Below are 26,978 nucleotides of genomic sequence, written 5' to 3' on the forward strand. Positions count from 1 at the left end.
CAGTCTCAAGCTGAAACGCGAGATGAATGCTGCCCCGTCCTCCTAAAAGCTCCGTCTGACGCTCCCCACCTCGCCTTGAAATGCGGTGACACCAGAACCAGTGGCAGTCCTGCCTGTTAAGGGATTACGCCCTGTGGGATGGTAGTAAGCGTTCAAATAGCCATTTGTTTTGGTACTGATCACGTAGTTTCAGTTGACAGTGTATTTCTGGAAGGAAAACCGGCACAGTGGGTGGATAATAGTGTGACCGGTCTGTGGAAAATATTCTTCAATCAAAACCCTGCTAGTTCAGAGAACCCGTGCTTAATGCACTCGGGGCTGGTTAACGAACGGCAAAGAGAAATTCTGGAAAACACCAGTTTGCTATTTTGCCATTCTTGGGAACCAGATGAAATGAAGAAAATAGCAGTACCCTGAGGAACACACTGGTCAGCTAACACAAGTTAATATCACACACTTTTTTTTCAACAAGTTTCAGCCAACATCTGCTTTCATCTCACAGTGGAGCAAGAGCAATACTACTAGCAATTTTTATCATAACCACTTGTCCTGGCTTTATACTGCTGTGCCCTGTTCTTCCACACAGTAACCAAGGTCCCTGGTCCCACAGGGATGGGAAATGTCAACAGTGGAAGGCAACTGTTCTCTACAAAAGTAATAAGGCAAATAAAAGTTAGAAACCTTCCAGAATACCTTGGGTTTTCTATGGCAGACTCTGTTTTTCTTAGGGCATCCTGCCGACAAGATTCACTACTAATGCTTTGGTGACAGCATCAGTGCTGCATCACAGCAACTTCAGGCCAAGCTGTGGGCTAGTTTTACGTACTTCTGGTCCAGAAGCTGCTTTTGCAAACTGCCTCACAAGTTACAGACAGTTCAATTCTGTTCAGTAAGTTATGAAAACATTGTAAGCCTATAGAAAGATAATCCCATTTACTGTTCAGTGAGGATTGTTCCCTCTGCTATTGTCTCTTGCAGTGCCCCAGAAATACAACAGAGATATTGTACGTGGACCTCCCCAGTTTAGCTGCAGCATGCAGTGTGCTGAGGAATTTCGGTCACAAAGAACATCCTTTTTTACAAGGAGGCAGTAATGTGCCCTTCAAATCCATTCGCCTCACGTAAAACAGAGCTGTATTTGTTCTGCCTAATGGACTTTGCATGGGGCATCTCTAGCACAGTCAGAAATATATTCCTTGGCTCTTCCAGTCTGCCCTAAGGCACTGCAGTACCCCACACATTCTCCTCAGGGAATTCATGCTTTTCAACATCATACCAGGTCCTCCTTGGTAAATGTGTGTTCCTGGAACTTCAGGCTAGCACGTTGCTACTGGCTACATGTCCTAACAATACAATATACTCTGGAAACAGCATAGGGGTTTTGTGCTACATTTTTAATACAGCAAGTGACTGCACTGTGTGTCTGTAGTTACTGAAGGCAGCCATTTTTGCTTGTTGCATTAAGGAAAAGGGTTGTTCAATGGAAATCACATTGCTACTTCAATGAGATTGTAGCAACTAAAAATAGCGAGCTCTAAAGTGAGAAAATAACATGGCTTTCAGTAACTGACACTAAGTCATGGAGAAATTCCTGGAGAACTTCTCATGGAGCCTTGCTGAGTCAGCAAGCTCTTCCAGCTTTCTTCCCCTCCTTTGGTAGTTCCACAGCTCAACTTTACAGTCATGAAATCTCAACCCCCCTCCTTTTTTTTTCTCTCTTTTTTTTTTTTTTTTTCTGCAGGTCATCATTATATTTACTAGTTGCAGAACCCAAGAGTTCGATTTTTGCCTTTTAATAAGCACAGACATTGTGCACAGTGACTTTGAAATCGGTTCTGCTTACTCTCTACCACAGGCACAACAATAGAACATGCAGGCTTCTGTGGTTGGAGTGAATTAGGCTAAATGTGAACTCACTGAGGCGACAGACTGAATCCCAGCCAGTTTCCTGCACAACGGGCTTTTCAGATATTTTTGTTTGCATTTAGACTTCTTGTAATGTGTAACACATTCATTTGGATGTGAGAGAATGGTCTTGTGGTTTAAGCTCTGGACTCGAATTCAAAAAATCTAGGTTGAATGCTGACTAGTTGTATGCTTCTGGGTTAGCAATACCGTCTTTCCATGTATTATTGTCAAGGAACTGTGGCAAAATCCTGTCTTAACTATTGGAGTCTAAACTCTGGTGGCCTATGTGTTTTTTTATTGTTTGTTTTGCCTTTTTTTTTTTTTTTTTTTTTGGTCTTTTTGTACAGCTCCTACTTCAATAGACTCTGGATCTCTGCTTGCTAATAAATAATAAACAATTTGCAGACAAGGTTTGAAAAGCACTTCATCACGGCTGGTGCACACAGGTCTGGGGATAAGTGTTATGAAGTTAGTACAGCTGTCATACCACAGATTTACAGAACACTATTTACAAAAGACATGGGAAACCAGCATATTCAAATATGGTTCAAAACTTCCAAGTGGAACCTGGTTTAGCCTTCTGGTCCTGCCAAGCAGGGCTGGAAAGCAGACGAGAACAGTCTTTCATGAGATTTTCCTATTCTGGTCAGGCCAGAAATTTTGCAAGAGCAGCCTTTCTCATGGTATTTTGGCACTTCTGCTTCTGGTCTTGCCTGAAGCCTGGAGGCAGAGCCATGTGAAAACACTAATGGAAAAAGCAACTTCTCTCAATTCATTTGATCTTCAGCTACAGCCTGGAAGATTCGTGTTCTTTCTCATACTTTATCTATGCCTGGCTGTTATTTGCAGGTCCTAGTGTTTTTTAACTCATGCCTCCTTCCTTTGCTGTTGTAAACATGCAGATTCACTCAGTCTAATCATTCCTCATCAAAATCACAGGAAGAAACTGAAAATGTACAATGAAATCTCAATCTTAAGAGATTAATTTTAATAAAGGGGGAAAATGTGCTGTGCATAGAGCCAACACTGAAACTACCATAATACCACCATCCTCTTTTTCCCAGAAGTTCCCCACTTAATGGGAATAACAGAATGGCTGACTCCAGCATGGACTTGATGTAGCCCCTGTAATCAGTACCAAGACTACAAGCGCCAATATCATGTACACAGTGGATCTTCAAAACAGAAGTAATTTTGTATGGTTTTCCTATCCATGTTATCATCAATGGGGTAAATTCCTTGAGGCAAGGACTCCCTCCCTCTATGTGTTTCTACAAAGCCTAGCATGATAGGTAGCTTCTCACAAATAGTGAACAAAAATGTTAGTAGACCTTTCTCCTCTGCAACTTTTACCTTCCATGTACTGCAGAGAGTCACAGAACACACAAAGGTTTATAGGAAAGGGTCTCAGACCCTCTTGCCAAGAAGCTTTGCTTCTGCACAGAAGAACAAGGAGTCTCACTGCATTTTCCCTTTGACAAATGGGAAGATCTTTACTATGGTCAGCAAGCAGAAAAAAAAACAACAAAAACATTAAGTCCCCACTTTCCCTCCCCCAGTTTTTCTTAGGACGCTGTTTGTGAAGACTTCTTATCTAACCTGCTTGGGGCTATTTGCAGCATTACTCTAAATACAGTGACATTTGTGCCAGCATGCCTGCCTGATTTCTCTCTCACCCCATCTATCTGCAACCACTTGTTCACAGCAATCATCTGCCAACAAACAAAAGTTGAAGTCTGGGGGATTTATAGGAAGAAGCTTTGTGGGCTTTTTCTTTTTTTGTTGTTGTTGGTTTTGGTTTTTGTTTTGTTTTTCCTGGAGTTGGGAGTAGAAGGGGATAGGAGATGAATGGACTGAGCCTTTCAGTCTTTCTTCAGGGTAGCACAGACCATTGTCCTCACCTAATCATTCTCACCCAAGAACACATGTATGCATATTAGGACCTCTCGCATCTGTTCTCGGACTGCATTCTGGAGACAGGTGATAGCCATACTCTGGACCACTGAAATTTCATTTAGACTGCAATTTATTTCTTGCTTTAACTACAGCTGTTTCTCAGATGATAAAAATAGGCTCCTGTGTTGTTGCTCCTCTGCCTGTTTTGATTAAAACAAGATGCATAGCTAGATCCTGTTCTGATCCATATGGCCCAGAAGAAGGGAAGGGTGAAACAAAGTTTTCCTTCTAGCAAAATTCTGGGGAAATGGAAGAGAAAATTAACAAGGAACAGATACTTCCCAAACCTGCAAACCTTTTTAAAGCCTTACCTAGAGTTTGCAAATTGCAGTGGGCAGATCACTATACCGCAGTTGTCTCGGTGCCTCAGTTTGTTAAATACATGTTAATAGAAGAAAGGTACGTGCCAGTACAAAACCAACAGCCCAGGAGGAAGTCAGCATTAGATCCTTCCTCGTCGCTGTGACATGCATGAGATACCACCGTGTAGTTCTGTTGCCTATACACCAAGGGAGGAGTTAAGGACCATAATCACGTCTGGCATCAGTGTGGGCAGCAGCTACTGCACAACAGCGATCACCATGTCGGGCTTCAGATGGGCTCACCAGACCTTGAAGAAATATCTCTGAGAGACATCAAAATGAAGATTTTGGGTGACCTTTAATTTCAGTAACGATGCTGTACTTGGTCTCAAGTATTTCTAGCTAGTACAGGCCTTACAGAATAGTACGTAGGCATCACCACCTTGCGGAGGTGATTGGAGCGGAGCACGATGCCGCCAGCAATCAGAATTTAGCCAAGAACGTGAGGCCAGCTATGGAGGATTAAGTCATCTTATGGTTACATGCCTCAAACTTGACTAGTGACCTAATCAACAGTTTGTTGTCATGGATCATTAGGTGCTGACTGCGGAAGAAGCACAAGAGATGACTGTTTTCAGTCACAGGAGTGAGAATAGCTATCAAAACACAGCACATTTAATTGAATCAGATGAAATATTCATGACTGCCAAAGTCTGTACTTGAACTAGATTACAGCTAACCTTCCACTGAGCTCTGACCAGGTATGGATACTTGGCTTTTTCTCATCTTGTTGCATGTTTATAGACCTTTGCTACGCTGAATTCCAGAGGAACAGGAAACAGACACGTTGAGTACTACAGGAAAAGTTATCGTCAAGTTAGCCCATACAACCAAAGCACAGGTGATACTAAAAGGTTAAAGGAATCTTTCATCTAGATATATCCAAGTCACTTTAGCAGGCCTAGAAAGTTTTTGATAGGAATCTGAGGCTGGGAATGTTTATCTGAACCTAGCCTTTGAACCTCCACAAATTCTGCCCATTATCAAATAGGTTTAGAAAAGAGAAATAATGTAACCCAGATTGAAGTGGAGACTACCAGGTTAATTATGAGCCCTGGATGGGCTGAAACAGATCAAATTACTTGGATTACACGGAAAAGAGTTATATTAAATGCCCAGAGCCTTTTGTTAGGGTACACAACAAAAACGGGGTGAGGAATGAAAAAAACACATCAATGCACACACAAAAAAAGCCAGAGTGTTGATTCTATATCCTACACATCTTTGTAACTAGTTATCTTTGATCATGAAGCACCTCTTGTCCTTTAGTGCTGAACGTGCAATACTGAAAAGAGCAGAACATTTTATATTAAATTATTTACTTATGGTCTTTATGAAAGCATTTCATAGTTCAGCTGCCTGGATTGCTTTCCGTCTTGATCTGGCACAGCTTTATCTCACAGAAAAAGGTGCTAAATCATCAAGTGTGCTCAGGCACATCTGTGATGTCACATCACATGCAGGAATGATATATTTATTATGTGAGGTGGTGTTCATCTGTCCTAGTAGGTCATTCATGTCGTTGTCTTGATCAGTGACACACTTTTTTTTCCTTTACATGTGCACTGTAAAGTTTTGATTTACTTTGAGAGCACAGACAGCTTGGGCAAGGACTCAGTTTTTAAAGTGAGCAGTTGCACGCACCTAACTGGAAAAGTGAGCTGATCAAAACCAGGAGATAACAGAGTATATTTATAGGGAGATACATTTTTGGATGCCTATGGGAAAGGCCAGTTTCCTAGTCAGAGATGACATAGGCTGTGCATGCTTACTACAGCTTTGGAAACAAGTTTTCCTTTTACTATTTTCTTTACATTCTCAGTGAAAGCAACTTGCAGATAAATCCATGTTACTCATGTCAGCTCTAATGCACTATTAGGCTTAATTTTAGTATTTCTCTGTTGTTGTTGTTGTTCCGAAGTCTCCAGGACAAATTCTCTCCTGGCTTAGCTCCACTGACTGCAGTGAAGCTGTATCAGAATGGATTTAGCCCTACAGTTTATCTTTTTTTTTTTCCTCTTCAGTGCTGCTGTTGTGCTTGGCTAAGTACGTGACCAGCATATAAAGACAGCAAGCTTACATTAGAAACAAGTCACTAGAGAAACCGAGAAATCTTTCTGAGCTATCAAATGTCTTTTCATGGGGTGTAAATGACAGCACAGTTCATTTCCTTTCTTTTCAATATCTTCTGGCAGGAGGACAGTGCTAACTGTCGTGTAAACATCAAGTTTTACAAAAGATTTCCCAAAAGTAAGTAAAACACTAGCTAGTGTTGCTTAGTTCACTTATCCCATTGTTTATCCACAAACCTGAAATTCCCATTATGGAATTACAAACAAACAATTACAAGCACAACTTTCAAACAACCCCAAAAAAGGCTCTTTTCAGGCAACATAATCTGTTTCAATATACCCATGTTCCACATTAATGGTTCAGCTGGTAAAACAGCTTCCTGAGTTTATTGCTGATCTGCTGTGCAGCAGACCCCTGGCAACTCCGCCAGAGAATGCCTCCTAGGCCATCTAGGATAGGGCGTTCAACCACTAATGCAGGATTTTCCCTCTCATGATGTCCTGTTTTCAATGACTCTGCCATGAAGCCTCCGTGCTCAACACCGAGGTCAACTCCACAGTCTAATTACTCGTTTGCCTCTCTTACTTTTCTTTTTAAGGTTGAAAGAGAAATGCTTTTGTAGCCATAAGGCACAGCAACCGCCAGGAAGAGATGGAAAAGTTTTTCATAGAGAGAAATCTTTCTGAGTATAGAAGTATAGAGCCCTTTAATGCTGCAAGATCTACATTCAAGGGGGAAAAAAAGGAAAGAAAACTGTATAATCACTGGTTACTAAAACAGCATGGAGTATCTTCTCAGGCAGGCTAGTAACAAATCAGGTTAGCCTCCCAGAAGCACGTATGCGGATATCTGTCTACCAAGTTATTTAAAAAACACAGTGGAGGAGAAGAAACATTTCCATGGTTTTGGACACATCGTGAATTTGATAGAGAGCATTGCTCTGTTCGCACAGAAAGATCTGAACATGATCAAGATGGGAGCACCAGGAGAGCAACGCTCTTCCTCATGTGGTGCTCCATGCTGGTGAGCTCCTTCCTGAAGATGCTGCAGTGACAAAACAGTGGCTTACAGCTAGATGTTTGCTAAGCAGAGCTCTTGGAGAACATTGCCACGACTATCTTCAATGCTCTTGGTAGTCCTGAATTAACAGTTCCTTTTTTGTTGCCACATAGACCAAAATCTCACCCAATTCTCACTTGGAGATCGTTTTCCCAAGTTTGTCTTGTTACTTTAAAAACATACTTTTTTCTTGTATCTTGATCTTTATTAACACAGGCAGAAAAGAAATCCTGAGAGTTCAACAACAGATCTTGCAATCTTCATCAAACTGTATTCCCATGCTCTGCAAGCCTAATCGCCAGCATTTTGGAAACTCAGTGCAGCACTCTCAGGCCAGCTCATCCAGTAAGGCATTCTGCTTTGATGACCCTGGGGAGCTACTGCTTGTTTTTAAATGTCATCTACCACATTCTCAAATTAGTCATCAATAATTTATATTCCTAGCTGCAAAAACACCTTTTTCCACAACACTTCATTGCCAGTGTTTTTTATCATTTGCTGGATTCTTAGCTTGAAAGAAGAAAACCAAACCTAATGTTTTACTGACACTTGTGGAGCTTTCCCACCCTGCTGGGGAAGCCTAAATACAAGCAGATTGGAGCAGAACAGGAACAAAGAAGCTGTGCTAGAGGAGCTTGCTCTAAAAACACAGCTGAGCATGCCGAGCTCCAAACGCACCGGAGACGCAGACAATAACAAAAAGCGAGGATGGAAGCTCTTGCTGTGAAACCTCTTGTCCCCGTGCGTCTCTATGAACACACTCAGCCCAGAAGGGTTTCGGCGAAGGCCAGCGCACGGCTCAGAGGCACAGCCAGGGCATGCAGCTGGGCATAAAGCCTTTTGTGTTCGCAAGGGCCAGGCTCCTGCCCAGGGAGCCATGTCTGCTTGCTCACCCAGGCTGGGGTACTGCCTGCTGTGCCTCACTGGGGCCCCTGCCTCTACGGGCATTTCTCGGTACAGCCAGTGTAAGCATTTTTTAACTATTACTTACAAAATGGCAGCAGCTTCCCCAAGGCCATATCTTTGTTTCTCCGTACAATGCCGTGATTGTGTAAATTGTCTTGCGTAAGCACATCAACCCACTCTGGAATTCATTTTTCCCCCTTAAGGCCTTTCATTGTTGTTCTTTTATGGTGGGATTTGTTCTTTTGCCATCTTGTCACAATTCCACTCCTGTGGCTATGGCACTTTTAAGGAACAGCATGGTTAAGCCTGGCCTCGCAACTTGCCAGAGGTCCGGGGAGTGGCTACTTCTGAGGGCACTGCTGCTGCCAACCCGGGCTGGCTGGTTGCATTGTCACACAAGGCGGTAGAGCTCCCAAAAACATCAAGCCCATAGTAGCTACTTGGAAGTCTTACGTCCTAGTCCCTTCCTGCATATAGCTCCATGTACTGTCTCCTAAATCTAGTAACATGACTCGTGACACTGGAAAGCTGAGGAGTGAGAGAAAACTTCCCTCCTAGCGTGACCGGGCAAAGCAAGCCCGTAAGTTACGAATGCAGAGAACCAAGCCAGCAACACACCAGTGACCGTGAGACTAACAGAATTTGGGAGTAACTGAGGACTTGTACAACACTCAGTTTAAGGGGCTACCTGGCTGCCATTAATCCACAGCACCTCATTCTTCAGTACTGTGTAGCCACGTCTTTTTTCGGCCTGTCTGCAGAATGAACCACAAGTGAAACCAGACTCTGAGAGGAACTTAAAATTTGGTCTTTGATGCCTAGACAGTGGCTTGGCTCTCCGGAGCTTCTTCATTTCTACCTGTCCCTACCTGAGCTGCATATCCTCCTTTAAGGACTCTACTAGTAGCATACGAGCTATGTCTCTGGATTCCTACATGCAAAGATCCATTCCTAGGGAACATATCAGTAAAGACAGGTATTGTTGATCTGCCAGCAAGGATGTAACCTAGATCTCTGTATTGCAAATGCTTTGATTAATCTTAAAAAAGACCCACAGAGGTTAATTCTTACCGCACAGACAAAGGTAGCCTTGTACTCCACTGAATGACCAGTAAGGAATCATCTCAAGCCTGCCTGAAGACAATGGAAAGTCCATTGCCTCTCTGCAAGCTTTTAAATGAGCCTGGAGGGGGATCAGCCATACTGAACAGATATAATTTTTACGTAGATATTCTTCATAATACAATCAGACTTTAATGGATAGCATTTCAAGAGTAAAAATACTGTATGTAAATACTCTAAGCTACATAAACAAAATAATTTTCTCCTATTAATCATGTTTGCTGTTGTAAATCTCTGTTTAGCCACATTAAAAAAGAATTATATCCTCAAGGCTTGAATGCTATAAAAGTTCAGATCAGACATCACAGGCAAACCACAGAGCTTAGTGGAAGGAATTGTTTTCTTATAAGGAAAAGTGCATTACCTTCAGTTCTTGCAAATTTAGAGTTTGCCTCTTGATGTTAAGCTACATGATGTTATCTAACAACTATACTAGCAGGATGATACTAGATGAACATAGGGTTATGCTGTAGTTGAGGAATTAAGGAACTCAATGTCAGTTAAAAGTAATTTCCTTTTCTTGGTGCAACTTTGATGTCACTCCTCAGTCTGACACAACAATTAGGATAAGGCCCAAACACTGCAAACACAGTGGAAGTTGCCTTTATAATGCTTACAGTCCAGGTCTGCCTAGCGGCCTGTTTCCTTCCACAAATGTACAGCAAACTGCTTGCATTCATTTCTGATGAGCTGAAAGAGCAAAAATCTGCATTTCATAAAAATACTTATAGAAAGCTGCTGGCATCGGTGATTCAGAATAAAATACCCTTTCACCAGCACAGTGGAGAACTGTACCAGCTTTTTCTCTTGACATGTGTCAGCCTCATTGCTTGGGTATTAATATCAGAACTAAATGGTTTCAATTCAGAATTGGATCTGAAGCCTCAGCTGAGGACATGTTTTACTGACTAAGGCATCATTAATGAACCCTGGCATATGCTTCTGAGGCTATGTTTGGCACAGCCATACGTGAGACTTGACTTCAGTCCTCAGCTAAAATGCTTCATGTTGTTTGCTGCCATTAATATTATTCATGTTCATATTGTTTGTGTGTCCCAACACACCCGCTCATTGCGTTTCAAAGAAAACTGAACGGAGAACTACCATGCTAGTTGCTAGATAAAACTGGCAAGGGCCTGCCTTTACTCTTTCTTGGTGTGGTTCCCCTGCTAGTACCAGTGCATGTTCTCATCAAGGCTGGGCTTTTCTGCTGACAGTAACGAGAGGGGTGTGCTGGTTAAAGATGTTCAGGGTCATTTTTATTTCTCCGCATTTTTTTTCTGAAGCTTGGCTTAGCAAACAAGAGAAAGATTTCTATCATGTTAGAAAAGGAATATTCTACCTTGGTTTCAGGTACAGTAAAAATTGTTGTCTGTACTGTTCATCTTGATCCAAACAAGTGATGGTGGGAACAATGCAGCTGCAGAACCAAAATACAGAGGAAGTGGTAGATTAATCCCTGCTTTTTCTTTTCTTTTTGAGAAAATGTGGAACACACCTATTTAGCATGAGTAAATCTCAATAGAGCACGTTCAGATGGACCAACTTTCCTACTTCAAAGATCAAGCATATGTCAAGAGAGTCAGAAATAAAAGATCACCAGAAAGGTACAAGTTGACATCTGCATGCAGATCATTGCACAAGGGACAATTAGACCCTGGGTCTCTAATTATACTAATTTTCAGTGTACTAAAAACAATGAAATAAATAGATGTACAGCTTTATTACGCAGCAGTAGTTTCCTCCCTGCCAGCCCAGGGGCGTCACACAGAGCTGGCACAGCCAGAAGCCAGTGGTTGGTATTGGTTAGCAATTAGCTAAGTCATACATGGATGAAGATTGCTTAGTGTCCCCTGCTCCTTTCACAAGTTTCATTCAGTAACCTTCACACCAGCTTTTCTCTAGCATCTGCGTCAGCAAAACTAACAGAGCGAAGAGGAGCTCAGTGCTGGACTAAAGGAGACTCCAATTGTCCTGAGAACTTTTCCCAAAGACAAATCTTTGCCTGGCCAGAGTGCAAAGAGGGCTATGGGAAAAATATATATAGCACACAGGAGGCCAGAAGACCTGGCATGTAGCAGTGTCCTACAGTCTATTGCTGCCATGACTTGGAGAACTGCCTGCTTAGAGGGGCTAATGAGGTCACTTCGAGATCATGGGCTAAAAGCTTTTTTCCATCTTTCTCCTCCTGAGCATAGACTTCCTTCCAATAACATTTCATCTTCCAAAAGAAACAGTCAGAACCTCCAGGTTTGAAGGAATATATCATACAGAAGGTCTACAGCCCAAACAGAAAATGAAGAATGAGTTTTTTTTATTTATTTTTATTTTTAAAGAAATTAACCTGATACCAACAAACCTTTAATTATTAGCTTGGGATCACAAAGCCCAAAATGCATGGTAGGGTTCCACCATGGCACAAGGCTTTCTGCCTGAGAACCAAAGCACAAACCTTCCTCACAGAGGCGCAGTGGCACGCAAAGGAGTAAGGTGCACTCTGCAAAGCCAGTGCCTCCAGTCCCAGGCAGGCAGCCCTTCCGGGCCTATTCCCTGACCGCAGAGTTTTTGCCCCAGGATGTTTTCTCCATCTGCACACTTCAGTATGAAAGCATTACTTGGGATGAATATCACAGAAGCTTCTGTTCTTTGAAAATCACATCTGATATCTGCCTACTGGCAAAACGCATCAAATGCCGGCAGGGGAGAGGGGGAACACAAAGCGGAGGATGCGAGCATGCACTGAGCTCAATAGCAGAACTCTTCTTGTTGTTGTTGGCCTGGCTATTGTGGCTTTAAATTACAAATTACTTTAAATTGTAAAAACATTGATAGCGAGCCCTCGAGAAGGATCCCCAGAATGGCAGTAAATAAAGAGCATCCTGTCCCTTTTCAGGCCACGATAACGTGGGAGGTGATACTAAACCCTTGGCAAGCACTGCAAACCTCAGAGCTGATGAGTTGAAAGGATGTGCATATACACAGGGACCCGAACAAAGGCCTTCTAGTACACAGAAAAATCACTGCAGTAATTACCTTCGAGGTTGGGCAGTGCAACACATTTGTTCTTCTAACTTTGGAGTTGTCCTCCAGCATTTTTACAAAGGATCCTGTTACCCTGGAGCTGGCAGGTGGCTTTGCACAGATCCTGGGGGCTCGCTTCCCAGGGAAAGCTAAGCTAGCTCACAAAGTGCTTCCTTGTCAGACCCCTTGCCACTCTGAAAAGAGGACAGATCTCTCTTTCTGCTTTGTCCCATGTCTGGACCAGCGGCCGGGAGTCCCACCTGCTCCTGCAGCTCACATCCCCTGAAACCAGAGCCCATCCAGCAGCTGCACAAACCATCGGGGCAGGCCTGCAGCGGGGCGTCGAGCAGTTGCCAGCGCATGGCCGCGGTGCTCCCTTCTCCTGCCTCCGCCTCCGCCGTCCCCGAAAGTAAACACCGGCAGCCCCCGCGGTGAACTCGATTGCGAAACCGCATGGCACTGAACTTTATCTCTGCGCCGAGCAGGCTGCACAAAGGAGAGCGGCTCTGGTCGGGATTTTTCTGCTGCCAGCGAGAGAATTCTTTCCATAGCTCGTGTGTCCTCACTAGAAAAGGAAGCGTGCTTTCAAACACGCAGATGAACGTGATGTTGTAAGGCAGCTCGTTACCTCGCTTAGGCAGGGCCAACTCAGGTCTAAAAATGCACATTTACATGCAGTTGGCTCCATCAACATTTATCCTGTTTCCAACCGTACAACTTCAGGCATCTTTTACTCCCCCCCTTGAAGCTCTCAATGTAAAAAAGCAAAAAAAAGTTTTAAAAAAGGCAAGCCAGTCAAGTTGCAAAGCTCACTTTCCGATCACAGCAACTTCCTTGTGACCAGATAATGTGAACGCGTTTTGGTTCAAGCCTAATTGTAACAGCATGCAGACACTGATGCAGCTTTTTTCAAGCTGGTATTTCCAAACTGGCAAAAGCTACCACATCAAAAATGAGGAAACCACTCCCTTGGTGAAGAGATGATGGTACATTCAAAAAATCAGGGGAAAAAAGTCCTCAAAAAGCCAACAAATTCACTGAAGCTATCCATACACTGAACTGGTGGTCCATGGATGTGAGCAGTAATGCTCTACAGATGCCTTGCAATCCAAGTCAAGTTGAAAGGAATTCTTAGTCTCACCCACACAAGAGATCCTGGGTTAAAGCCAGCTCCAGAAAACAGCGCTCCACAATGCTTCTCCCATGTAACAGAGACCTCTTTTGGTTCCCTCTTCGATTATGATGATTCTAGCAGCCAGATAAAGGATCAGGATCCAGTTCCTCATGCTGAGAGCAAGTTTATCCTTCTACCTTGCTTTCCTAACGATATTTTGGTTTGAGTCATTTACTCAGTGCCATGACCTGAAGGAAGGACACTGTCTTGAAAATTTTTAAAGCTATCTGCAAGCATTGAACATCCACTCAACCTATTTATACACGTTCTCGTGGAATAGGAACAACAGCCCCCACCTTAATTTAAATTTTCTATCTCATGGGTCTCAATATTTACAGGCTAAACCACTGTTTGGGTTGAAACTGAACTTTCAGGACAGATTTGGGCTTTACTACTTGTGCCTTTCCTTCCTCACCTGTCTGGAGATATAGATACCTGTCTGCACATTGCCAGGCTCTGAGAAGGAAAACTAATGTACGTGTGTCAAGGGGAAGAACCTGAGCGGAAGAAGAAGACTCTTACTGCATTTAGGCCACAAAATTTATTAAAAACAGGAGAAGAACCAGCTTCAGGAGGGTGGGTAGCTTACAGAGCTAACCCCTGGTCGAAGCACACACTAAATCTCGCTGTAGCTTACAAGGTCTCAGATTTCAGAGCCTTGGAAGATTAGCAGGCTAAGCAGTGGTGAGCTGTGCTGTTCACAGCGTGTTCTTTGGGCCCTCAGGAGAGGAATCACAGTTTAGTTTTGTTTTTATAGCAGATTTCTAGCCTTTTCCCATTGCTTTGAAAGTAAAAGTATGTAAAAGTATAGCGAAGGTAAATTCAACAGGGCTTTTTTTTTTTTTTTTTTTTTTTTTTTTGTAGCAGGAGGGAAACGGGAGCCGGTGCACAACCCACCATGGGTGCACACAGACACGTAAAATGGCTGAATGAAATCTGAGGTGACTCACTATTTCAGCGTATTTTGTAGGCCATGTTCCAAAATGCCAGCTGTTACAACGTCTGTAACCCTCCTGTAGCTGCAAGCAAGCCAGTTGCTGCTAACTGCTTGAAATTTCTGCCGCTGCCTTCACACCAGCATTCGTCTACCTCTGTGCATCTTTGCTCTCTCATTTCCTCTTCCGGGGATCATTTCACTAGTAGGGATGGGGAGGCATTGGATACCCCAGGTCTTTCCACTTCCCTAAAATCTAGAAGCTTCCCAGGAACATCTGCTCCTGCCTCCATAAGCTTTCCTACCACTTCCAGAGAGACTGCTTAATCCCCTCCCCATCACCTAAGGAGAGAAGAGAAAGCGAAACAGATTTCCTCTCTTTCTTCCCACAGCATGAAACAAGCACTAACTGGGTCGGATAATTTTTCAGGTCTCCCTTGTGCAAAGATACCTAACCGAATCGTCCTTAGCAGCTGCGCAGCCCTGACTTATGTCAGTGGGGTGGCTGGCATCTTGGGCTAGAAATGCATCTTCACATGAATATTTTTTTTCTCTGTCTCCATTATGTATCTTCTCTCAGTTAGAAATATTCCAGCTGAATATAGATTTGTTGGATGTATTCCAACAGAACTCACTGCTCCTGCAGCCAAGTTAAAAACCTGGTTTGTACAGGACTGTGTGCTTCCAATGCATGGTTTTCCCCAGATTCTAATGTACCGGTTAAAAATCAGATCACCTCTTTCTGCAACAGAATCTGATGCTGGAGGTTACAGCAAATTCTAGCAAGTGGACAGAATTTTTCCTCCCTAATTTTGTTTCCCTTGGGGAGTTGTGGTTTCCACGTAAACACTTCCATGAGCAGCCCCTTTGAGACACGCCTGGAAGAAAGTATGTTCTGCCTCACGCATATCCACCATATCTTAGCAGCTAAGAAAAATAGCTCTGTGGTCTCACTGCACTTCACCACGATCACCTCAGCCCAGCCGAGCTGCAAGTTACTGAACAGAACAAAGCAGCATAGGCATGCTGAGAGAAAGCCATGGCTGGTACCTTCACTGCTGCGTCTGGATTTGGCCTGTCTTCTGTGCTACATTCCTAGCTTCAGAAAACACTGTTGGTAACCCACAAAATACGGTAAATAAGGACAGGGATAATATAACCTACTTTTCATTCACTACTCATTGTAGCGTGGAGCAGCAAGAGGCACCAGGCTGTGACACTGAAGTACAGCCCATTTCAGGCAATTTGCTCTAAAATCTAGATCATCATTTCAAAATAGTCAAAGGACTTTGTTCCTCACTATTCTTCTGTAGTGTCTGAAGTACACTGCTTTACCATAGAAGATCCCTTTTGATGTCCACGCACCTCCCCATAAGCCAAGAGCAATATAGTTAGGCCCTTGGAGGACAAGAGGAAAAATGTAAATGTAAGTTATTCTTGGAAATAAGTTGGATCTCCAGCTCCAGACCAGAAAATCTTTGAACCTGCCTGAGCAAGCCGTTCAGTTTGTGAGCCCAGCCAATCTCTGGATTTGCTGTTATAAAAGGGACAGAATCCAAACCATGGACCTGGATGCTCATAAGCTCTCAGGCATTCAGTATTTCTGGATTCATTTTTTTTATTTCATTTTTTCAATTTTACCCTGAGCCCACTGCTAATTTTTCATGGAAGACATCTCTGAACCTTTTGGGTTGGGGTTTTTCCTCACATGCACTCATGTATGTCAGCATCCTATTAATCTTATCAAGTAACTAAATAAATATTACATAATACTTAATAAGCAAAGCCTTGAATAATGAGTTTGGAGCAGAGCACCCAGAGACTTCTTCCACAACTTCCAAATGCAGGCTCAAGAAGAAAGGCAGTCCTGGGATTTACAATGACAGGATGTTTGTCTTTAAGGTGTGCACCTCCAGTAAGCAGGTTCTGAATTCATCTTGTGCATAATCATTGACGTTCTTCCCTTTGAGCAAAATAATCATTCTCGATCCCAGTGGAACAAAGGGAGAGGCAGACCAAGCAGAAGAGTATGTGTGGAAAAGCTTGCGGTGTGGTCACTTGGTGACACAGGGACTGCAGAACAGAAACCGAAGCTTAGCGTGAGCTGCCCAACAGGACAGGGGACAGAAAAGCTTTGCATCCAAGGGGTGAAATTCCAGAGGAGTTGGGTTCTTGTTTGTTTTCTTTTCTTCAAGCTAAACATCTGGCTGGGAAAGTCTGCTTTCCCAGGGAAACCTAAGCCCTGATGTAGGTAAAATGGCCTTTGCTTTCTCCTGTTGGTCTCTGCTTTGTGGCTTTCTGGAAACACATTTCTGAGCAATTGAACGAAATTTTATTTTGGTCTAGAAAATAATTGAATAAACCAAAACACAGATATTGGTGTCTGGCAGGAAAATGTTACGTGAAAGAATAGTCTGAGGTTGTGCTGGTTAACTGCACAGAGCAGAATTTCCAAAGGAAAATTTGCTTACAGACATTTGTAATTTTGGTAACAAGGTAGTTTGTGGCCCTTTTTTTTTTTTTTTTCCTTAGACAACAGGACTGAAAAACAGATCCTCATCCAAATCTTGTAGCTCTTAGTTCTTAGACAACTGAGCACTCCTCATTCCCCCCAGAGCCTCCAGGGGATGCTGGGTCTCAGAAGGGTGCTACCTGGAATAAACTTCTTGCACTTTGCTAAAATGGCCAGAGGAACCTTATGGAAGCGGGGGTGCACTCAGGTCCCACTGTTTCTCATCACAACAGACATCTTGCTTTCAGCTTGCAATTTCCCTGGTTTATAGGCATGCTACATCTGTGTTTTATTCCCTGTGTTCAAGCAATACAACTCCCATTTCTTGCACTGCCTTAATATTTATTAGGGAGCAAAATGGTACGTGTGCTTTTGCAGTTGCTGCTGATTTTATATCTGAACCTTGTAGTTCCAGAGACTATTACAATAATCTACCGAGCTTTAAAGAAGTAGGGTAGATTGGGATGTTAACACACCAATTGGCCCCTTATCAGTAATCTAGGTCTTTTCTCTAGATGCATATCAGTAAAGACCTAGCTAAACAGCCATAAACTTCTACTTTCAAGCAGTGCATGCATCCTGCTGTGTAACAACCCTTTTGATACTAAAGATATTTCCTGTCATGTTTTCTCCACTGCCAAGCATTGATTGTTGACATAAGTGTTTCATTTAACAAATATTACCAGTGTGTACGAGCGTGAGGGGATGATTCAGCAGTGTCAGGGGCCACGTGGCAGCAGTCCTAACAGGAAGACAAAAGTGATTGCCTCAGAGCAAATAAATCAGGCCCCAAGTCTAGAAGACTTAGAGAAACATCATTTTTGCACTACACTGCCCTGCCTTGGGGTAGCGTTAATAATGACAACGTATCCATAGGAACCAATTTGTCAGGACAGGCATTTGCAAGTCTGCCTTTTAACTGGAGACATACAATGCCTGAAACCCAGAATAAGCCCAGAGCCGGGAGACCTAGGGTCTTCCCCCCAACCCTGCCCAGCTGGGTGACATGAGGCACACCTTTTTTCCTCCATCCATGCTTCAACTTCTCCTGCGTAAAAAGGGCATCATGACAGTAACCTCTGTAAAGCAGCCTCCTGGTCTGTGTAACTTCATTACAACAAGACTCATCAAAAAGACTTCTCCATCTGCTGTCCTATCAGCCATACCTTTTCAAAGCCTTTCTTTATAATTAAAATTTAGGAAACTTAACAAATGTGGCAACTAGAGCTCAATAATTTCCTGGACAGCCAGTTAAACACATGGAGCATGTGACCAGAAACTCAAAGCCAGTCTTGGGGAACTCACTGAGCTATTTCTTTCTTTTTTGATGTAGAGAATTGATAACAGACTCCCACAGTTAAGTCCATGAAATCTGGTCATCCTTGAACTGCTATACCAAAAAAGACTAGCTTTTTATAGCAAAAATGCTGCAGGTGGAAATGCCAAACTACACAAACAGAAGCATATGCTACTGTTCCTTACTTCGGTTCCTGAGTATTTTTAATTCAGCTGTTTGGTTGTGACAGCGTTTTTTTTTAATGAACAAAATTTCTGTAAAGAATTACGATATAATGGAGAAAGCAAAGTTTTGCAGATGAAGATAAATGCTGAGGCTTTCTCATTCAGGAGGACCACATGCTCAAAAAAATGATTGCATCTGCGTCCTTGTGGTTATTTACAAATGAAAAAGCATTCAGTAAGAGGAGCGAGCGTTCCCAAGCTTCCCTAATGTTTAAAACCCAAATGTTTAAAAGCTTGTTTGTCAGCAACATATCAATTTGTGGTCTTTCAAATTCACAAAAGGTAAGTTTACCACGTTACTACTGGATGAATTCCATACAACCTTAATATGAGGCTGATTGAAAAATTAAATGGTATTTTAACTATTAGACATCTGTGAAAATCTAGTGTAAATCACAACTCCTGTCTGCTCTGTGTCTTTTTTTTCCTAATAGGCCAGGTTAGAATTACTAGTAGTTTTTGTAACTTGTGTTGAATAATTAAGTAGTGTTGTTATACTATTAAATACTGTGCAAAGTGCCCTTTTGTTACCTGAAGCAGACAGGGCTGACCCCACTGGAGACCCCAAATCTTTGAACTTTAAAATCTGTTGGGACTGGGAATGCGGTGTGAGGAAATATCAGAGCCAAGTGAGACCTGTAGGATTACTGTGTGCTCTTGCTGGATGAAAATTCTGTTTTTAAATTGACTTTGAAATAAATATTTAGCTATAGGCCTTTGAGAGCCCCAGTTTGTTTGGGTTTATGTTCTACACCAGCGCGTCACAGTATTTGGTAATTCACATCCCTTGGGGTGGCTTCCTACTTAGAGCTTTACACAAAGAATGCATTTTCAGGCTAGATTTCCAGTAAATAACCCTGCAGTTCCAGGAGATGGACTAAAATAGCAGCATGCCTGCAGCTCAATGCCACTTATAGTTAAGTTCAGATCCCTCTCTATTATTCTGATGACATCCTCTTCTGTCCCTCCCCCAACACTAGCATCTTTGTCAGTGCCCTCTTCCTAGAGGCATCTTAGTTCTCACTAAGTCCTCCACAGCCCTATCTTTGTGAGCAGCCATACTCTTACGGCACCCTGCACCGTGTTGCTGGATACTTTCTTCCAGCCCCACCCATCATCATCATCTTCCACAACCCATTTCACAGCTGCAGTGTGAGTTCTGCCAACGCTGCCAAAAACCCGTCAATGCCCAGCACCTTTTCTCAGACCGCTTAAGCACAGAGAAGAACAACCTCAAAAAATAGATCACTCCTAGTCAAGGGCAGGGACTGCCCACATGCTTCAAGAAGTATTCAAAAAATTCATTAGTGGATACAGAATCTTAAAATAATGTGGCAAAGATAAGTTTTATGAGCTGTAGTTGCCACATGTCCTGAGGTATAATGGTTTTTATTAATTGCAGAGGAGTTTTTACCATGCCTGATTCATTGTTCTCACTCTTTTCTATAAATTCCGGCTTGGTTCTTGGTCTCAGCAAGTGCCAAAGATTGGAACAATACATTGTATAAGGCATATTTCTTTTAAATCTCTTCAGGACATTATTTTCTAATTTAATTTAATGCCTTCTTATGTGAAAAAGAGCTAGGAGAACTTCCAGTTTACTTACTCTGCACTTCTGTCATGTACTTATTCACTCACTGTGTCTGAACAGTCCCAGTATTTATTTAGCCTTCCCAAAAGTCTTCTCAATCTCTACTCTTTATTGCTATCTGTCTGGAAATTGCTTTAATCTCTCCCATAACATTTTTGGGAAAGAGTGGAATTCAAGCTGTGATGTAGTGGGAGAAGGGGAATGGAAAACAAGGTGATAAGACTGGAAGAAGGTCTGACATACATGATCTAACATCAGGTATTAACCTCAGTATAGTTTAGAATGGCTAAATGAAACAAAACCAGCAAATGATTCTTGATTTTGTAATGCCAAATGGCTCACTAGTTTTTCAGTCAGGATATCTCCTAGGATAATTCAGGATATCTCCTAGGATAATTCAGGTTGGAAGGGAACTCGAGAGATTTCTAGTCCAAACTCCTGTTCAAAGCAGGGTCAGCTGTGAGATTAGATTGCATTACCCAAGGCTTTGTCCCATCCCAGAAAACTCCAAGAAGGGAGGCTGCGTGACCTTTCTGGCAGCCTTGCTTTCACTGCTTGACTCTCATGGTGAAAATGTTTTTCCATATGTATGCCCTGCACCTTGATAGCTTCGGGTTCTGCCCAGTGTGTATGCCCTGATGAAGAAGCACGGCTCCAACAGCCTCTCCTCACACCCCAGAGTGCTGGCTTGGCTGCCAGGGTGCGTTTCTCACCTGGGTCCCTCTGCTGCCCATCAGGGTCTCCAGGGCCATCCTGCAGCAGTCAGGACCCAGCCTGTCCTGCTGGCTTGGGCTCTTCATCCCCGGGCAGGACATCACGTTATTCCTTGCTGAGGTTCGTACAATCTCCATCTGCCCATTCCTCCAGCCTGCCTCGGTCTGTGTGACCGGGAGCCCTGCCCTCGAGCAGATGGACTGCTCCCCCCGGCTTAGTGTCACCCACAGCCTGATGAGCAAGCCCTCCGTCACCTCGTCCACATCAGCGGTGAAGAAGCTGGACAGGATGGGTGCAAGGACAGGCCCATGTGCTATCCCACGCATTACTGCCATCTGGGTAGCGTACGACCCGCAAACCACTACCCCTCAGGCCCAGTCACCCAACCAGATTTTTTCCAACCACATCAGCCAGACCATGACATCCTAACTCAGCTACCAGAGTGCTGTGGGAGATATTATCAACAACCTTAAGTCGAAGTGAATGACATCCACAGTTCTCCTCTCATCCATAAAACCAGTTATTTTATCGTGGAAGGCAATCAGGTATGATTAACCCTCAGGAAATCCATGCTGAATGCTCCCAGTCACCTCCTTCAAGTACCCAGAAGTGGTTTCCAGGAAGACTTGCCCCATGATTTTTCCAGGGACCACAGCAAGGTTGACCAGCTTTTTTCCTAGACCAATCTCCTGGCCTTATCACACAACTGAGAGGAAATCTGTGCTGAACAGCCCAAACATTTCTGAATCCGAGGAGCTGTTAATCACATTTGATTAGCTTGTAAACGAACTCTTCCAAAGTTGCCATATAGCTTTCCATACAGATACCATGCTCAGTTCAGCCCTCCCCAGAGTGCTTTATTCTCCTTTATGCCATCTCATTCCAGGACAGGGCGTTAACTGGCTGGCTGACACATCAGGGTGAGTTAGCAATGTGTTACCGAAAATGTAAGAAAAACATCTGAATGCTGAAGAAAACGTTATTTTTGATCTTGTTTTCATAGTGTTTTCTGTAGTCCCTCAACCACTTGCTTTTCTTCTCTCTCCTCCTTCTTTTCCTTTCATCCCAGAATGTTTCTCCTCATCCCATCTCTTCCACTGGTCTGCCTTGGCAGGAGGTATCACTGAGCAGAGGAGAAGCCTCTTTCGCACTTCTGTATAGTTTACTACTACTCACTTTTCCAGGAAAGTGCTTTCACTTATCCCATATTTCACTCTGCAGAGACACCTTGGCCAGCATGTGGCACATTTTCCAGTCACAGATGTCTCTATCAGATTCATGCCTGGCTCTCGGAGACGTGGTAAAAGGGTTTTTTTGTTGTTGTTGCTGTATTTGAACTAGTACAAATGTTCCCAAGCCAATATAAAGAAAATTTATTTATTCTCTTTGGCTCGTGCTGGAAGAGCAGGTCCTTCTGACTGCATGCATCTGCCTCAGTACATATGGGAGGGCTGATGTTTACTTCCAAATAAACAATTATCAGGCATGCCATTAAAGGAAAATGACTGAATTGTTAATGCAGTCCCTTTCAAATATCAAGACATGGTTACAGCTCTGGGCTTACACTAAGTGACAAAACATACAGCTTTTAGGTTGTGAATTTACAGTCGGATCCTTGGGCCTATGAAGATTTTCCTATAACTTCAAGGGAATTTCAAACTGAACTACAGGTCATGCTGTTTGAAATGAGTTACAAGACTGGAACCTAAGATTACTTTTTTTCCCCTAAAAAAGGAAAAAAAAAAAAAACACAAACCACCTAGCTGCCTGCTTTTAACTTCTGAGAGAGTGCAGTTGCACTGTAGAATCTGAGTCATCTTTAACAACAGCTATGCACATTTTCAGAAATAAGAACACTACGGATCTATTGCCAACAGAACAATAAGAAAACAACCAACAAAACAACCACCTAAACAAACTATGAAGGCAAGCACCAGATACAGGGTGATATTTCAAACACTCTTTTCTCTGATCGGATCTGTTTGTTGAACTGCTCTGTGCTAGCAGTGGGCTGTTCTCATGCAGGAAGAGCAGCAGCAGGTCACTACGCAGGAACTCAGCTTGCTTCAATGCAACCAGCCAGCATTTGCAAACCACTTTGAAAATGGCTAAATCCTTGGAAAAAAGCAATCACTTGGTCTGACCAAATGAACATCCCATAATCTTTTACTTTTGTTCCCTTCTTTGACTTTCCTTTTTTTCCACCATTACAATATAGTGAAAAAAGGTGCCAGGAGAGGAGGGAGAGAAAGAAGGAGAAAGTAAAAACCCATTTCCTTGGCAAGTCCAACTCATGTATATTCAAGGAGTTCTTCTGGTCAATCTTGCTTAAGGTTTTAACCAAGTTGTACCCGGAGAGTAGCGTCCTAAACCACCACAAAGGGCAAATCCCTGCTTTGAAACTATCTGTACTCACTGTTATCTTTGCATGGCTGAAGAGCTAAGTTGAAGGGGAAAAGTGAACTGGTTGGATCGTGCACAGGCAGCCGTTTCTGGAGAGCAATGCTCCCAAGGAGATGCAGGGACTGCAGCAGCTTCAGGGTGCTGTGCAGGCAACAAATGGGACACCTGCCAGTTCTCAAACTGGATGAGAGCAAAGCTATAGGTATACAGCCTCTGACTTCCACAGCTGCTGGGGAAGTCTGCATTACATCAGTAACATTATAGCTCTCCTATGGCTGTTCATCCCGGGCAGTATTGCAGCCCCGATTTTAATTGTATCGGAAGTAAACTCAGCAGAAAAGCCTCTTTGTCCTGAGTGATGGACAACTGTTTACTTCCAGTTTTATGCAAGGCCACACGTGCATCACAAGATGAAAAAGACACCCACCCCGCACCAACCAGTCTTTTCTCATGGTGTTTCTGGAGGATGTGAGCAAGAATTGTAAAGCACTACAGGAAGAACTGTCACAAAATCCAAAATCCCAGTCCCAATTAAACAGTCTCGGGACCTAGGAATTAGCCATTTTCATGTCTGTTTATCCTAGCACCCATTTGACTTAAATGGATAACATAGCAGGGATTTTTTTTAAATGTATTTTTATGTGTAAATAAAAGGCAGGATTATTAATTCCTAGCACAGCTTGTCCCAGAAACAATTACGGACTCTGTAGTATCTTGCAATCTTGGCAGCTGTACTGTCATCTTATATGGGAATATAGATGCATGTTTGTCTTGAGAGCTCCCAAATCCCGGCATTCTCCTTAGGAAAGAATAGGACAGGAAATTTCTGGGTTACTGGGCTCTTTGGCGCAGCTGTCTCTTTTGCTTTCACACGTAGTTCTACAGCAAGATGAGAGCCATCTTAAGTAATGGAAACAGAGTCTCATTCAGCAATGATTCTTTTCTCTTTTGTCTGATCTAAAATGGTCTGAGTGTTAGGAAAAGTAACAAGCACTGAACTTTTCCCCACATACACAGCTCACACAGTGGAATCAAACAGAGCTGAGATAAGAATATTTTTCTTTTCTCTAAGAAAAAAGTGGTTGAATTCAGATTCCATCAAATTAAGTTTACTGTTGGAGACATAAGACCAAGATCCACTAAAATTTTGCTGATTTCCGTCATTTTTTTTCACGTTCTCAAAGTTAAATGTACATTTTAGATCTTGCTTGGATCAGATTTTGTGCTAGGGTGAGTCGACTTGTGACAGAAGATACACGCAAACACCTAGGTCTCAGCTCTCATGCCTAAAACTGTTAGGTATCGAGCGCCAATGACACAGGCTTTTTTAAATTCTTAAATACTTTGTCATATCCTGCAGCCCTTAATCAGTTCCAGGAGAGTTTTCCTTGTACGGTAACGGAACTTAATCCATTATTCCTCTTTCACTCTCCTTTTATTCTATTTGACCCACCTTGCTATGGTAAATCTAAAATTATTAACTTAGTTTGCCTTACCACATTCGTATTAAGCCAAAAGTAACTGGTGATCCATGAGGAAGAGCGAGGGATAAGGAAAGATATGACACATCGCAGGTACCATAGTGGAATTAAACCTTCATCCCTTCAAGTCCTTTTTCTGGCTCTGGAAAGGTTTGTTTCCTTAAATCAAATTCTCCTTCAGCCCTATTTTGTGCTTTATATCCAAAAAATGTAAGTAGGAAAGGGCCTACAACAAGAGGCAGAAAATCACGTCTACTGAGTAGTTTGCATATACAGTTTCTGAGTAACAGGTTTTGTCCTTTTTTTTTTTTTTTTTAACATAACCTGAGAAACAATATTAGCTTGCTAGAAAGGATAAAGAATACGTACAGAAGAGGGAATGAGAGAAAGATACAACCAAAGCGCTAAAGATGTAACAAGACTACAAGCATGGATTTTCTGGATGGGCTACAAAGCTTCAATCTCCCTCCCAGGTTTATTCCAGTGTGAGACGACAGAAGAATTAGGAATTCAAAGTGCATACATTTGCACAAAGCTTAAAGGAAAGCACAATAAATATTAAAATATTGATGGTAATCATACGTTTCCCATCAGTTCTAAGGCTCTCAGTAGAAAATAAGGAAACAAACAAATAAAGCTTCTAATCTTTTAGTGCCTTACATTCAATTCCCTCAAACCAGATACTGCTTGCAAGGGAGAAAACATCACCATCCCTCTATTTGCAGTTGTCCCTACGGGAGCTGCATCTTATTCCCACTGAATTCTGCAGTGCAGCTCCAGCTGTTGCCAGTGCAGCCTGAGCTGAAAGCACAGGGGCCATTCAGCGCTCCGTTATCTGATTCGCCCATGGATTACTAGCAGCGTGATTTGCCTGTACCATAATCTGTTCACACATCCTGACAAGGAAACGCGCAGCTCAGAAGGCATACAATATAAACCACTGCCAGAAACCAACTGTGCTTATTTTAGGCCTCAAACAGCATTAAACAATTCCAGCAGAAATAGCCAACTTTTGGACAGCAATAAGATATTATCTCAATGTAGAATATTTCAGAGCAACACAACCAGCTTAAAACTGCATGAATTTTAACTGATGACACTGACCACAGCACACAAGCCCCAGACATACAACTGAGCAGAAACAAGCCAAAAGACCTGGGGAGAAAGCTCCTTGGAGTCCTCTACATGTGATAGAAACAAGCACTGTAGAAATCCTCTGATAATCCCCTTTTTGGGCTGTGTTCGCAGTGCTATCTACTTCACTTCCTATGATACTGAATGTTATGCAGTCCTTTGAGGTCCACCACTAGCCATAAATCCCAGGCAGGAAACAGTTCTCATGCCTAGGAGGAAAGACAGCGTTTTATTTTCTAAAGACAGCTCAGAGTAACCAGGTCAAACCAAGTTTGGAATTGAGGCTCTTGAAATCCAGGATATAATTGAGTATGTTTTTCTGTTTGTTTTGTTACCGGTTAACCGGATGCAACAAATAAAACCATTTTCCTTTCTTATTTTCTCTCTCTGGCTGTCTCTTTGGGAGCTCCTTTTTGGGAGCCAACCTCTCCATAAGCCAGTGCTTGAGGTCATAGCTCCCTAACTTTTAGACATCTGCTAGGTCAGATGGACTTGAAGAGAATCAGCTGCTTGCAGCGAGCACATTTTTAGCACGCTGGAGTCGCTGACAAATGTTGAAGATATCTATTGCTTCTTCTGCTCGCTAAAAAATACATACAACACCCCATTTAAAATTCCTTGATTTGATCAGAGCTCTATTTCCAAAGCTGATGCAGAGCATTAGATTAAGGGTTCATACCCTCAAATGTCTAAATTGTAATCTACAGTAACGGTAGAAACAAGTACAAAACAAAAATACTACCTTCACTTTTGGCATTACATACTGAATTTGGTCCATACTGCATTACTTTTAATTTTTTGAAAAATCATAAAAGTGCAGATTAAAAAATAAAATAATAATTTAGTGTTGAATGCCTGAAAAATCGATTGATAAGAAAACAAAACTCCATGATCACTGAAACGTAACATCCAAATCCAGAGCTTCTCCAAAGTGCTAGTTGCTTATAAAGCACTTAGTAGCTTCTTACATTCATTATTTAAAATGGTTCAGTTGTTTCAGTGGCATACATAAGAACAAGGCAAATAATGCCTCATCTCTCCAAGAACAAAAACACGTATACAGATGAAGAAAAACACACGTAATAAGAAATTATTTTGTCTTTTTAT

At 42.5% G+C, this 26,978-nt stretch overlaps 1 protein-coding gene and 2 long non-coding RNA genes across 4 annotated transcripts in view; 2 read left to right on the plus strand and 1 right to left on the minus strand.

The window, feature by feature from the left end:
- LOC137859451 (uncharacterized) overlaps positions 1-26,248 on the plus strand; it is a 45,662-nt gene extending 19,414 nt beyond the window's left edge. Inside the window, exon 2 of the long non-coding RNA XR_011098283.1 lies at positions 1,742-26,248. This is a non-coding gene — a long non-coding RNA (uncharacterized lncRNA). The remainder of the gene's footprint in view (positions 1-1,741) is intronic.
- The window catches only part of ZCCHC24 (zinc finger CCHC-type containing 24), a 110,801-nt gene that overhangs the window by 38,734 nt on the left and 45,089 nt on the right, over positions 1-26,978 (plus strand). The gene's annotated exons all lie outside the window — the stretch shown is intronic.
- Positions 1-26,978, minus strand: part of LOC137859450 (uncharacterized) — a 95,289-nt gene that overhangs the window by 20,180 nt on the left and 48,131 nt on the right. The gene's annotated exons all lie outside the window — the stretch shown is intronic.

The sequence above is a fragment of the Anas acuta genome, chromosome 7 (genome assembly GCF_963932015.1).
Source record: "Anas acuta chromosome 7, bAnaAcu1.1, whole genome shotgun sequence".
Lineage (NCBI taxonomy): Eukaryota > Metazoa > Chordata > Aves > Anseriformes > Anatidae > Anas > Anas acuta.